Below are 12,659 nucleotides of genomic sequence, written 5' to 3'. Positions count from 1 at the left end.
TCCCACACTCCAAAAACATACTGATAGGGAATTTAGATTGTGAACCCCATCGGGGACAGTGATGAAAATGTGTGCAAACTGTAAAGCGCTGTGGAATATGTTAGCGCTATATAAAGATTATTATTATTATAAGATTATTAGAAGCTAGAAGAAAATTGTGTGGAAACGACAAATGTCTAAAGTTTTAAGAAGCCTCACTCTGCACAAAAACTTTGAAACTTGTCAACATTTTTTTACAACAGTTTTCTGATGTAAAATCTATGATGAATTGTGGCCTTTGTGTCCAATCCAGATCATTTCTCAACTGTATGGGACCGATTCATTAAGACTGACATTTACATGACATTCTTAATGAACGGAGCACTCGAGTATAGTACGTTAAATTCATTAGAAAGTGTTCACCTTTTTAAAGAGTTTGGCACTTCTTTCCACTGCTGTGAGAGAGAAATGCACTGCAGCATCACTCAATTTAGTGGTGTTTGTCGGAACAAGTGTAAAGCATCAAACCAGAATTCTGGTAAAAACTCTTTGACAAACCCGGCCCCAAATGTATAGATTCAATTAGGCATGTCACTGCCCAATAAGAGGGTTATTTTAATGGGAATGGAAAAGATGCATTGGGTGACAAAAAGGGGAGCCTCATTAAAACTGAAAAAAGGATCTTCACCTTAATATCACAGTCAACTAGAGATATTTTTTTTAAAAAAGGGGGAAGTGGAAAATAAAATTATCCAGAATGCTGACATAGACCTGCAATCTACAGTAAATTAAACAGGTTGTATCATCTGCAGGAGTGCACCGGTCCTCTGCCTCTTGACTTCCTGCTTGCTGAGGCTCAATTTGCTCCGAATTGATTGACAGTTCAGACCTGTACCATGGTTGAGGCACTGGCTCAAATTGTGTGCTCTCTGATGCAGAGTTCACTTTGCAGAGGAATGAAGGGACACTGTAGCTGGCTCTATCCAGAGATTTGGTCAGCGTCAGAGCAATTATTACAAATTCTAGTGGAAAGAGTTTATAAGCCCTGTGCTCCTTGGCTAGGAGTAAACCAGGCAATGAGCAGCAAATAATAAAAGCACTTACAAATGCTCTACGATTTTAGCCATTTAAGGTATAATCATGAACATAACCATGAAAATGTTCTACAGCACTGTATAACTTATGTAATTTAATGTGTTTAACTTTTTTGCTGGCAATTTAAACTTATGTGGTGGCTGTCAATAAACTACCTAGTTCTTCTTTACATCTGCTCTGTTGTGATAATTTCCAAAAAGTAAAACGAAAAAAGTGGTTTGGTACCGTGTTAGCCAGTAGAAAAAAATATATATAAAGTGCTCTCAGTGAGAGAAACAAAATAGGAATCTTGTGGGTATGATACCTTTTAATGGCTAACAAATAATAGTGAATGTTGTTACAAAGCAAGCTTTCGGGACTGCTTATGTCCCTTCATCAGGCTGATATGACAAAATATTTGAAGAAACCTTATTTATATACAGTTTAAAGCACAACATTTCAATAAACAAACAATGAGCTTGAAGAGAGAATCCTTAATTAGGTAAGATCAGATAGGTAGTATGAAAAGTTCTGAAGATCAAAGGGCTACTTGGAGTAGATAGCTCAGATATGGTAATGGGTCATAAAACCTTCTGACAAATTGAGTCCTGTGTGAATAGAATCAAAGATAGTAATGAATTTATGCTCCCACACTCTCCGATGTGTCTGCGATTTAAAATTGCCTTTTAAAATGACAACTTTCATATTGCCTATGTGGTGTCCTGGACCACAGAAATGTTTAGCCACAGGTAAATGGGTTTTTTTGTCTGTAATTGTATGACGATGAGACCTCATCCTTGCTCTCAGTCTCTGTCCTGTTTCTCCAACATACAGGCCACCCACAGGACATATATTGCATAGAATTAAATACACCACATTGGAAGAGGAACATGTGAATGTCCCTGGGATCTTATAGTCCTGCTGTGTGTTGGGAATTTGGATTTTGTCTTTGGTCTCTATATGAATGCAGGTTTTGCATCTTCTCCCATTGCAAGGATATGTTCCTCTTGGTGAATCAGAGGGCATTGAACTTCGGATAATGATGCTTCTTAGATTGGGAGGTTGCCTGTAACATAGCAAGGGGGGGTCTTTGAATAGTGTTTTTAACCGGTCATCCTTGTGTAGGATATGGTGAAGTTTCTTAGCCATTTTTCTGAGTATTTCAAGCTGTGGGTTGTAGGTCACTACCAGAGGTACACGATGATTTTCCTCTTTTTTTCTGTATTGAAGTACTTGACTTCTAGGGATCCTTGTGGCCCTAACGATCTGATCATCAATGGAGGTGGGATGGTAACCTTGATTTAAAAATGACATTTTAACCCAGCTTAAAATGTCATTTTTAAATCAAGGTTACCATCCCACCTCCATTGATGATCAGATCGTTAGGGCCACAAGGATCCCTAGAAGTCAAGTACTTCAATACAGAAAAAAAGAGGAAAATCATCGTGTACCTCTGGTAGTGACCTACAACCCACAGCTTGAAATACTCAGAAAAATGGCTAAGAAACTTCACCATATCCTACACAAGGATGACCGGTTAAAAACACTATTCAAAGACCCCCCTTTGCTATGTTACAGGCAACCTCCCAATCTAAGAAACATCATTATCCGAAGTTCAATGCCCTCTGATTCACCAAGAGGAACATATCCTTGCAATGGGAGAAGATGCAAAACCTGCATTCATATAGAGACCAAAGACAAAATCCAAATTCCCAACACACAGCAGGACTATAAGATCCCAGGGACATTCACATGTTCCTCTTCCAATGTGGTGTATTTAATTCTATGCAATATATGTCCTGTGGGTGGCCTGTATGTTGGAGAAACAGGACAGAGACTGAGAGCAAGGATGAGGTCTCATCGTCATACAATTACAGACAAAAAAACCCATTTACCTGTGGCTAAACATTTCTGTGGTCCAGGACACAACATAGGCAATATGAAAGTTGTCATTTTAAAAGGCAATTTTAAATCGCAGACACATCGGAGAGTGTGGGAGCATAAATTCATTACTATCTTTGATTCTATTCACACAGGACTCAATTTGTCAGAAGGTTTTATGACCCATTACCATATCTGAGCTATCTACTCCAAGTAGCCCTTTGATCTTCAGAACTTTTCATACTACCTATCTGATCTTACCTAATTAAGGATTCTCTCTTCAAGCTCATTGTTTGTTTATTGAAATGTTGTGCTTTAAACTGTATATAAATAAGGTTTCTTCAAATATTTTGTCATATCAGCCTGATGAAGGGACATAAGCAGTCCCGAAAGCTTGCTTTGTAACAACATTCACTATTATTTGTTAGCCATTAAAAGGTATCATACCCACAAGATTCCTATTTTGTTTCTCTCACTGAGAGCACTTTATAGATAATTTCCAACTAACATTAAATGTTTTTGAGATGTTTTAAAATGTCTACAAGAGGAGATTCTAAAAATGGTGAGGAATGCAATAGTCAATTAGGGGGAAAATCCAAAGGGAATTTGTCAGTAGGTTTTTCCTATGTAGTCTGAGGGTAGTATGAGACCCAGATGACAGCTATACAGTATGAAACTTGCTAGGCTGTGTGTCGCTGTTACAATAAAATCAGTGTTTTATCAACAGGTTATCACTACAGAACTAGTTGCCTCCTGCCTCCAGGTCCTCCTGCTTTGTGTATTCTGGCCCCCAGCACTGATTACCAGCCTTCTGGCAATACAGTGTACACAGAATGCTACCAATCAGTAGTGTGGTCAGTGTTATACAGAGCTCAGCATCCTGAACACTGCTAGATCTGCAGCAGAAAAAATAGTGATTGTACTACATTGACAGCTAGCACGCAGACCAACAAGTGACACATTGCTGAAATCAAGCACTCAGCCCATATGTCATGCTGTTCTTAGATTACATTACGAAAACCTGCTGACAGATTTCCTTTATGCAGCTGTCACAAAAGAAAAACAGGCACGGAGGCATTCAGCCACTCCCCGGTTGTTGTAGCAACCAATCGATGATTGCATCATGGGGGCCAATGAGCGCTTTTAAGCCCCCGTCACACATAGCGATCTCGCTAGTGAGATCGCTGCTGAGTCACAAGTTTTGTGGCGCATCAGGGATCACACCAGCGAGATCGCTGTGTGTGACACTTCTCAGCGACCGGCCCCCCTGCCAGGTATCGCTGATCGTCCTGGAATGGCCAGGACATTTTTTTGATCGCTGGTCTCCCGCTGGCCAGCACGCATCGCTGCGTGTGACAGGCGGGAGACCAGTGATCAGCGATCTGCCGCTGGTAACTAAGGTAAACATTGGGATTCTAAGCGTCGCGCAGCGCTTAGAAACCCCATGTGTACCTTAGTTACCAGCGCTCTGGTGCAGGGAGCTGGTAACCAAGGTACACATCGGGTTTCTAAGTGCCGCCGCGCAGCTTAGAAACCCAATGTGTACCTTGGTTACCAGCTCCCTGCACCAGAGCGCTGGTATCTAAGGTACACAGTGGGTAACTAAGCAACATGCATCGCTTGTTACCCACGTGTCGCTGGTGCTGATCGCTGGTGAAGCTGCCTGTTTGGCAGCTTACCAGTGATCATGTAGCGACACACCAGTGATCCGGACAAGGTCATATCGTTGTTGGGATCGCTGGTGCGTCGCTATGTGTACGGGGCACCAACTAACATCCGGGCTTGATCTTAAATGCCACTTTTAGCGATTGATTGACAGTGGACATTACAAGGTAACCACAATGATCAGCGGGCACACCAATCGCTGCTGTTGGAAGCAAGTGACAGCTATATTGTATAGCTGGCATCTGTTTTGTGTGGAGCAGGCTCTTCTTTTGAGCCTGATCCAAAGTTAATGAGACATTATATAATGTAATAGTACATCATGGAGCATGAAAAGGTTAAATAGAACAATTGGCTATGCATGTGCATCACTGCTCTGAAAAATGTTAATGAGACTTCCCCGGAGATAGCTGTGCACAATGCTATGTAATCTCTTGCATGTAGTCCCATACACAATGGATTAATATACAGGACTGCTGAACCATTAATACAAATGACATAAAACTACTGTTCATGTGGGTAACAATGGCCAACAGATAATATTAAAGAATTAGATATTGTATGAATTAACCTGAACTGAAAAAAAAAATATATGGCAGCCCATAATGAGGTGTGTCAAACACCAAAATCAGCCTGCTATATCAATATAATCCATGCACTTTATATGTGTAGTATACTGTCTATGTCTAGATGAAAGATCCGATTTTCTCTCTTCTTATCTTTTATCATTAGGGATTGCTTTGTCATACTGATATCTCTCTGTAGAACATTGCCAGATTTACCAGTGAACAAACTCATTTTTCACATAGAAGAAACAGGTGCAAAGATATAGTAATTTCAGCATCAATGCAAAACTTATAAATTCTCCACAATGTGTCATATTTGCTTTTGATTATCTGGTGCAAAGCAGACATGCTTTCTGCAGATGCTAGTTAGCTTTAGGGCAAAGTCCCAGTTGGCTGCAAGAGAAAATGATTTCCTCTGCACTCCTATATTTTCTTCCAGTAAATATGAGATTATAATAAAATAAAACACAGTGTGCATTTTTCTTATTATTTCATTGAAAGTACTAGATCACCCAGAAATCTCAAGATATTAAATAAAAAAGTGAACATGCTTAACAGGGATACAATCATATAATCAAGAATCAATACTGCATAACTGGTAACCCTTTAGAGGAAGTTTAAAGATAAAAAGTTATTTAATTTGGCATAAAATAAGGTGGAGAATTAAGTGGTTTAGTTCAGTGTAACTCTTTTTATTCAGCTTGTGGATATAACTGTTGGTATCCTGCCACACTGAGGTCGGGGGTCACACGACCGCTTTTCTCTCATCTGAGAAAATCGGTCCGATTATGCTGATCACACTTTGATCCAAGTGTGATCAGATTTTGAACATAGCGTGATGCAATTTTCTTGAATGTGGAGAATTAAAAAAAAAAAATTAAATTTTATTTTATCTGTCAGTCTGTTGAAATTGGATCGTTCTCGGATGTCATTAGAGTCTCGTCCGATTTTATCCACAGACCCATAGACATAAATGGCCGAGTCCCATCCAATAGGTTGCAACTAGAGTTGAGCGAAACGGGTCGGTCAATTTCAAAAATCGCCAACTTTCGCCAAAGTCGGGTTTCATGAAACGAAACCCGACCATAGCGTGAGGTCGGCCATGATGTCGGCGACCCAAGGGCCAAAGTCACATTTCAAATGATGCTTTCACTGCCTTTTTTCAACCATAGGAGGACACACACTGCGGGCAACGCGATGACATAGGCAGCGGAAAGCACCATATTAGAGAAGGGCATTGAAGTGATTGGCTGGCTTTGTGTGGCATCACAGGGGGTATGAAAGGCTGTGACCGCCGACCGCCATCTTACTTCTGCCGATCTTAGAATAGGGAGAGGTGCTGCTGCTGATTCTGAACAGGGAGAGCGTTAGGCAGGGAAGAAGAAAAAAAAACTGCTTCTGCTGATAGCGCTTTTCACTGTACAGTTAATGTGCAGTGAAAGGGGAGAATTTTTGCTATGTGCAGCAGCGCTGGTGGTGATTAGGCTGCCTTTTAAGGCTACCTGCTAGCTGCATTGCTGTGTGAACACTGCTGTTCCAACTGCTTTTTTCAAAGCACTCCAAATTTTATTATTTTGTCCAGGTGAGTTACTGAGCGTTCATTTTTTCACACATCGTCTAGCGGTGTACGCTCCTCACACACTACCGTGTATTCCAGCTGGTATCATGGACAAATAGAAGCTATCTGGGTGTGACTCTGGAAGAAAAAGCCGAGGAGTTTTTCTGTTTTTCCAGACCTACACCTAAGAGTTATGTCCGTTTTTCAAACAGTTTTGTATATCTGCTGTTTGATTACAGTCAAAACTAGACAGAGACAGCGTGTGTCAGTCCCTATACAAATACACGGAGCTTGACAATTTTACATACACACCGTACAGCGGTGTACGCTCCTCACACACTACCGTGTACCGCCTTCTAGCACAGACAAATATAAGCTACCTGTGTGTGACTCTGGAAAAAAAAACCTAGAAGTTTGTCTGTTTTTCCAGACCTACACCTTAGAGTCGTGTCCATTTTTCAAACAGTTTCTTATATCTGCTGTTTGATTACAGTCAAAGCTAGACAGAGACAGCGTGTGTCAGTCCGTATACAAATACACGGAGCTTGACAATGTTACATACACACCATACAGCGTTGTATGCTCCTCACACACTAACGTGTACCGCCTTCTAGCACGGACAAATAGAAGCTACCTGTGTGTGACTCTGGAAAAAAAAACAGAGGAGTTTGTCCGTTTTTCCAGACCTACACCTTAGAGCCAAGTCCGTTTTTCAAACAGTTCCGTATATCTGCTTGTTGGATTATGGTCCAATACATACTGTGAGAGCGTCTGTGACTAACATAATTTATACGTTGATTTAATTTGTTTAATACACCTTACACAGGTGGACGCTCCTCATACAGTACCATCTATCTGCTGGTATTTTGGTTACATTTTCCCAAACATGAGAAAGTATGGTGGAACAGGCCGCAGACGTGGGCAGGGGGGTGCGGCTGGTACTGATGATGGTGGTGCATTGGCTGGTTCTAAGGCAGCTAATGGCAAGAGGTGTTGAGCCTGTGTCATCCTCTGGCCCAAGAAGGCCTGTAAGGTTGCCTTTTCTTGGAGTAGGAAAACCGCTTTTAAAGCCGGAGCATCAGGAACAGGTTTTGGCGTACATTGCTGAAACAGCCACCAGCTCTATTGCCTCCTCTTCTGAACGGTCGAAACCTGCAAGCACGGAGTCGTCAGTGCAGGGTTCTGGTCATAGAAAAAACCCTTTCCTTGTGTCCTTCACCCCAACCAAAAGTTAAGGATGCAGCAGCCCACACTGCAGATTACTCTATGGAGCTCTTTTCACATACAATGCCTGGGTTATCCAGTCAAATCCTGGATTCCCCAGTCCAAGATGAATCTTACATGGGGTGCACTGATGCACAGCCACTGCTAGATGATTCTGCTGGTACATTGACCCACAGCACTACATTGCCCTCGCAGTCTATTGAGCCAGAATCTGACCCTGATGAAACCCAGGTGCCCCTTCCCGCATACCATACCACCTTACACGGTGACGCAGAGGAAGGTAAAGAGGAAATTGCAGATGACTTTGAAGAGCAGGTGATGGATGACCCATTTCTGGACCCGGATTGGCATCCATTGGGGTAGGAAGGTGGTGCTGGCAATAGTTCAGATAAGGAGAAGGATCCGCAGCAGGCATTGACATCGCAGCAGCAGTTATCTAGCAGGCCCGTAGCTGTCCTAAAATGTGGAACAAAAATTAAAAGACTTGCAGGACAGCTTGACCAGACAGTCAACTTAGCACAGCGTGCAAGGCCTGAAAATGTTTACCATAGTAGGAAGAGTGCAGTGTGGAACTTCTTTGTCCAAAATCCTACTAATGAGGCAAAGGTTACCTGTAAGAAGTGCGGAAGGACCTTTAGACGAGGTAAACAACTCAGAAATGTGAATACCAGTTGCATGCTTAGTAGTGTTGAGCATTCCGATGCTGCAAATATCGGGTATCGGCCGATATTCACGGTATCGGAATTCCGATACTGATTTCTGATACTTTTAGCATATCGAATACCGGAATCGGAAGTTCCCATAATGTAATGAGCCAATTTGATTTCATTCAGCCAATGAGGAATCCTAAGAAGTGTGGGCACATCCTGTTAGGCACGTACGCATGTTAACTAATGGCATGGCTGTGATTAGCTGCTGAAATGATGTCATGATGCACTATAAAAGCCGCCGCCATTTTGGATTCACTCTGCTGTGAATTCAGTTAGGGACAGTACGCTGCTCTTCTGACTCTGAGGGACAGTTAGAGATAGCGATTTGCTATATTGTGCTTTACCCAGGCTACTTTAGCAACCCCTGTGTGAAGCTTTCTTTTGCCTTGCAGCACTGTTCACAGCTGTCTGCAAGGTCTGTGTGTGTGAGTGCAGCTCACGGTGTAGTGTGTTCTGCAGCCACCTCTGGTTGTAGGCTGCTCAGCGTGCATCACTGCCTCATACATATTTTTTTATTGCTGCTCATTTTTACTGATTTCTCCTATTAGTGTGCATCCATCTGTATCCATCTACATTGCTTGCAAACACTATATAGGAGTAGATAGCGATGCCTTTCTGCAGCCTTTCAGTGCTAGTGCACAGTTCTCTGCACTGTTCACGGCTGTCTGTGAGGTCTCTGTGTGTGAGTGCAGCTCACGCTGTAGTGTGTTCTGCAGCCACCTCTGGTTGTAGTCCGCTCAGCGTGCGTCACTGCCTCATACATTGTCCTTTTTTGCTGTAGTGCTGCTTATTTTTCCTGAATTTCTCCTATTAGTGTGCTTCCATCCGTATCCAGCTAGATTGGTTGCAAACACTATATGGGAGTAGATAGAGGAGCCTTTTTGCTGGCTTGTGCCCTGCAGGCCCAGCCAGATTAGTATTAGCCTATTTTTTGGAGCCTCATCTATTGCATTGTAGCTTACCTTCCTGCATTGTAATAGCTCCAAAAAGTTTGTGATACTATCGCTTTCACATCTTTGGTCACATCCTTTTTGTTTTTTTTTTAAAAAAAACATGTAAATAAAGTTCACCAAATACTCCACTTTACAGTTGTGTAGGCTACATTAGCTCATATTAAAGTGTAGTCCACACACTTTATAAAATTAGTGTTTCTTATACCTGTTAGCAGCTGTTCAGGAATAAGCACACTAAGCCCTTAGTACTTTTCTGCCTATCTTTATCAGTCTACCAAGATGAAGAAGGCAGGGAGTAAAGCACGTGGTCGTGGGCATGGAGTTTCAGCAAGGAGAGGACGTGGGGATTCTGTGCCTGCTGCGGCCACCAGTGACTCAGCATCCCCAGTTTTAACAGGGAACAGTCCTTTATGCGCAGCTTTGTAGGAGCTCGACGTACACCACTGCTGCGGGAAGAACAAATTGAAGCCGTTGTCGGATGGATGGCAGTTAACGCATCAACTTCAATTACTTCCACATCCTCTCAGGTCCAGAGCACTGAAGAGCAACCATCTGTCTCTTCACCACCTGCCAAATTGCCCAGGCAGTCAGAGAGCCCTGGACAGGAGCCATCTCATTCTCTACTTCTGTTCTCTGAATCTGTTGGCTTGGAAAGAGGGGGCCAGCCAAGCAGCATTCTAGAATGTGAAGAAGAGGGAGTATGCAGTGATGCGCAACAGCTTGGTCTCTCTGAATCTGAAGAGGCGGGTGGGCCAGTGCCTATTGTCAGCACACCTCAGTACGCATCTGATGATGAGACTCAGGTGCCACTTTCTGGTGCGTACTGTGCTGGCGAGACTACCCAGGAGAAGCAGGTGTATGAAGAGGGTAGTGTAGATGATGAGGTCCTTGACCCATCATGGCGTGAGGAACAGGAAGGTGGTGGGAGCAGCTCTGAGGAAGTTATTCCCCGAACGGCCAAGACAGGAGGGAGAGGGAGGGGGCAGACTTGGTTACCTGTAGCCTCCACTTCGGCACCCATTAGGAGCATTCCTCTTCCAAAACACAAAATGGGCGCTTCCAGAACTTGCGGTGCGTGGTCCTTTTTTGACACAGTTACAGATGACATTTGCTCTGTCAAATGCAAGCTGTGTAATCAGAATGTCAAAAGGGGGAAAGTATCAGCAACCTCAATACCATAAATATGTGGAAACATGTGCGGACCAAGCACGTGGTGGAGTTTTAGAGACACACTGAAGACATAGGCCAACCTACAGCACCACTTACCACCTCTTCAACTCGAGTTGTAGCCTCTTCCTCCAGCTCACACACAGCTGGTTCTGCTTCCTCACAGGATCGCCATGGAAGAACCTCTGGCACTGTTGTACAGAGACCCAGTGTAATTACACGCACAGCACCACATTCCCTGTCATCCTCACACTCCCAGGCCACTCAACAGCCATCGGTAGCACAGGCATGGGAGAAAAGGCGGCCATACTCGGCAAACCATCCCCGAGCACAGGCTCTGAATGCTGGCATTGCAAAACTATTTGCCCTTGAAATGCTCTCATTCAGGCTGGTGGAGACTGACACCTTCCATAACTTCATGGCATTGGCAGTCCCACAATACAATGTGCCCAGCCGCTTTTATTTCAGCAGGCAAGCCGTCCCTGCCCTGCAAAAGCATGTGGAGGGAAAAATTAAAAATGCGCTACTAAACGCCGTCAGTAGCAAGGTCCACCTGACCACCGATGGACCAGTAACCATGGACAGGGACTTTCCCTCACTGCCCATTGGGTAAATGTGGAACTGGGTACAGATCTTGAGAGTGCCGCTGTACGTGTTCTGCCAACTCCAAGGATTGCAGGAATCCAGTCTGTACACATCGACTCCTCCTCATACTCCAGTTCCTCTGAATCAGCGCTGCAGGAGCCGTCAGGGTCTACCTCCACATGGACCCGTGAACGCTTACCTGTTACGACTAGAGTTGAGCGAAACGGGTCGAAAAAATTCAAAAGTCGCCGACTTTTGGCAAAGTCGGGTTTCATAAAACGAAACCCGACCCTAGGATGAGGTCGGCCACGAGGTCGGCGACTTACGCGCCAAAGTCGCATTTCAAAAGTTTGTTTTGCGCTTTTTTCAGCCAATCAGGATCCACGGACACTGTGGGCAACGTGATGACCTAGGCACGGGTCACCACCATCTTTCAGAAGGGCATGCAAGTGATTGGCTTGCTTTGGTGGGCGTCACAGGGGGTATAAAAGGGCGTGCACGCCGACCGCTATCTTACGTCTGCCGATCTTAGTATAGGGAGAGGTTGCTGCTGATTCTGTAGGGAGAGCGTTAGGCAGGGAAGAAGACAAAAAAACTGCTTCTGCTGCTAGCGATTTGGCCTGCACAACACACAAGTCACTGTGTGTGCAGTGCGAGGGGAGGCTATATTGTGGTGTATCAGTGGTGTTGGTTGTTGGGCTGCCTTTTAAGGCTTCCTGACACGCTGGCATTGCTGTTTACCCACTGCTCCGCAAACTGCTTTTTTAAAAGCAATCCAATCTCCCTTATACTCTAGTCACTTTTGTCACAGCTGTGCCATCGAGCCTGTCACATAGCGCTCAGATATCAGTGGGCCTCACACAATCCACAAGTGTACAGTGTCCAAAAGTGTGCGCAGAGATTCAAAATCTCCATTATCCTCTCGTCACTTTGGTCACAGGCAGCTGTGCCATCGAGCGTGTCACATAGCGCTCAGATATCAGTGGGCCTCACACAATCCACAAGTGTCTAGTGTCCAAAAGTGTGCGCAGAGATTCAAAATCTCCATTATCCTCTCGTCACTTTTGTCACAGGCAGCTGTGCCATCGAGCCTGTCACATAGCGCTCAGATATCAGTGGGCCTCACACAATCCACAAGTGTCCAGTGTCCAAAAGTGTGCGCAGAGATTCAAAATCTCCATTATCCTTTCGTCACTTTGGTCACAGGCAGCTGTGCCATCGAGCGTGTCACATAGCGCTCAGATATCAGTGGGCCTCACACAATCCACAAGTGTCCAGTGTCCAAAAGTGTGCGCATAGA

The sequence above is a fragment of the Dendrobates tinctorius genome, unplaced genomic scaffold (genome assembly GCF_039654945.1).
Source record: "Dendrobates tinctorius isolate UK_male_01 unplaced genomic scaffold, ASM3965494v1 ptg000022l, whole genome shotgun sequence".
NCBI classification, from domain to species: domain Eukaryota; kingdom Metazoa; phylum Chordata; class Amphibia; order Anura; family Dendrobatidae; genus Dendrobates; species Dendrobates tinctorius.
Note: the sequence above shows the minus strand (reverse complement) of the source record.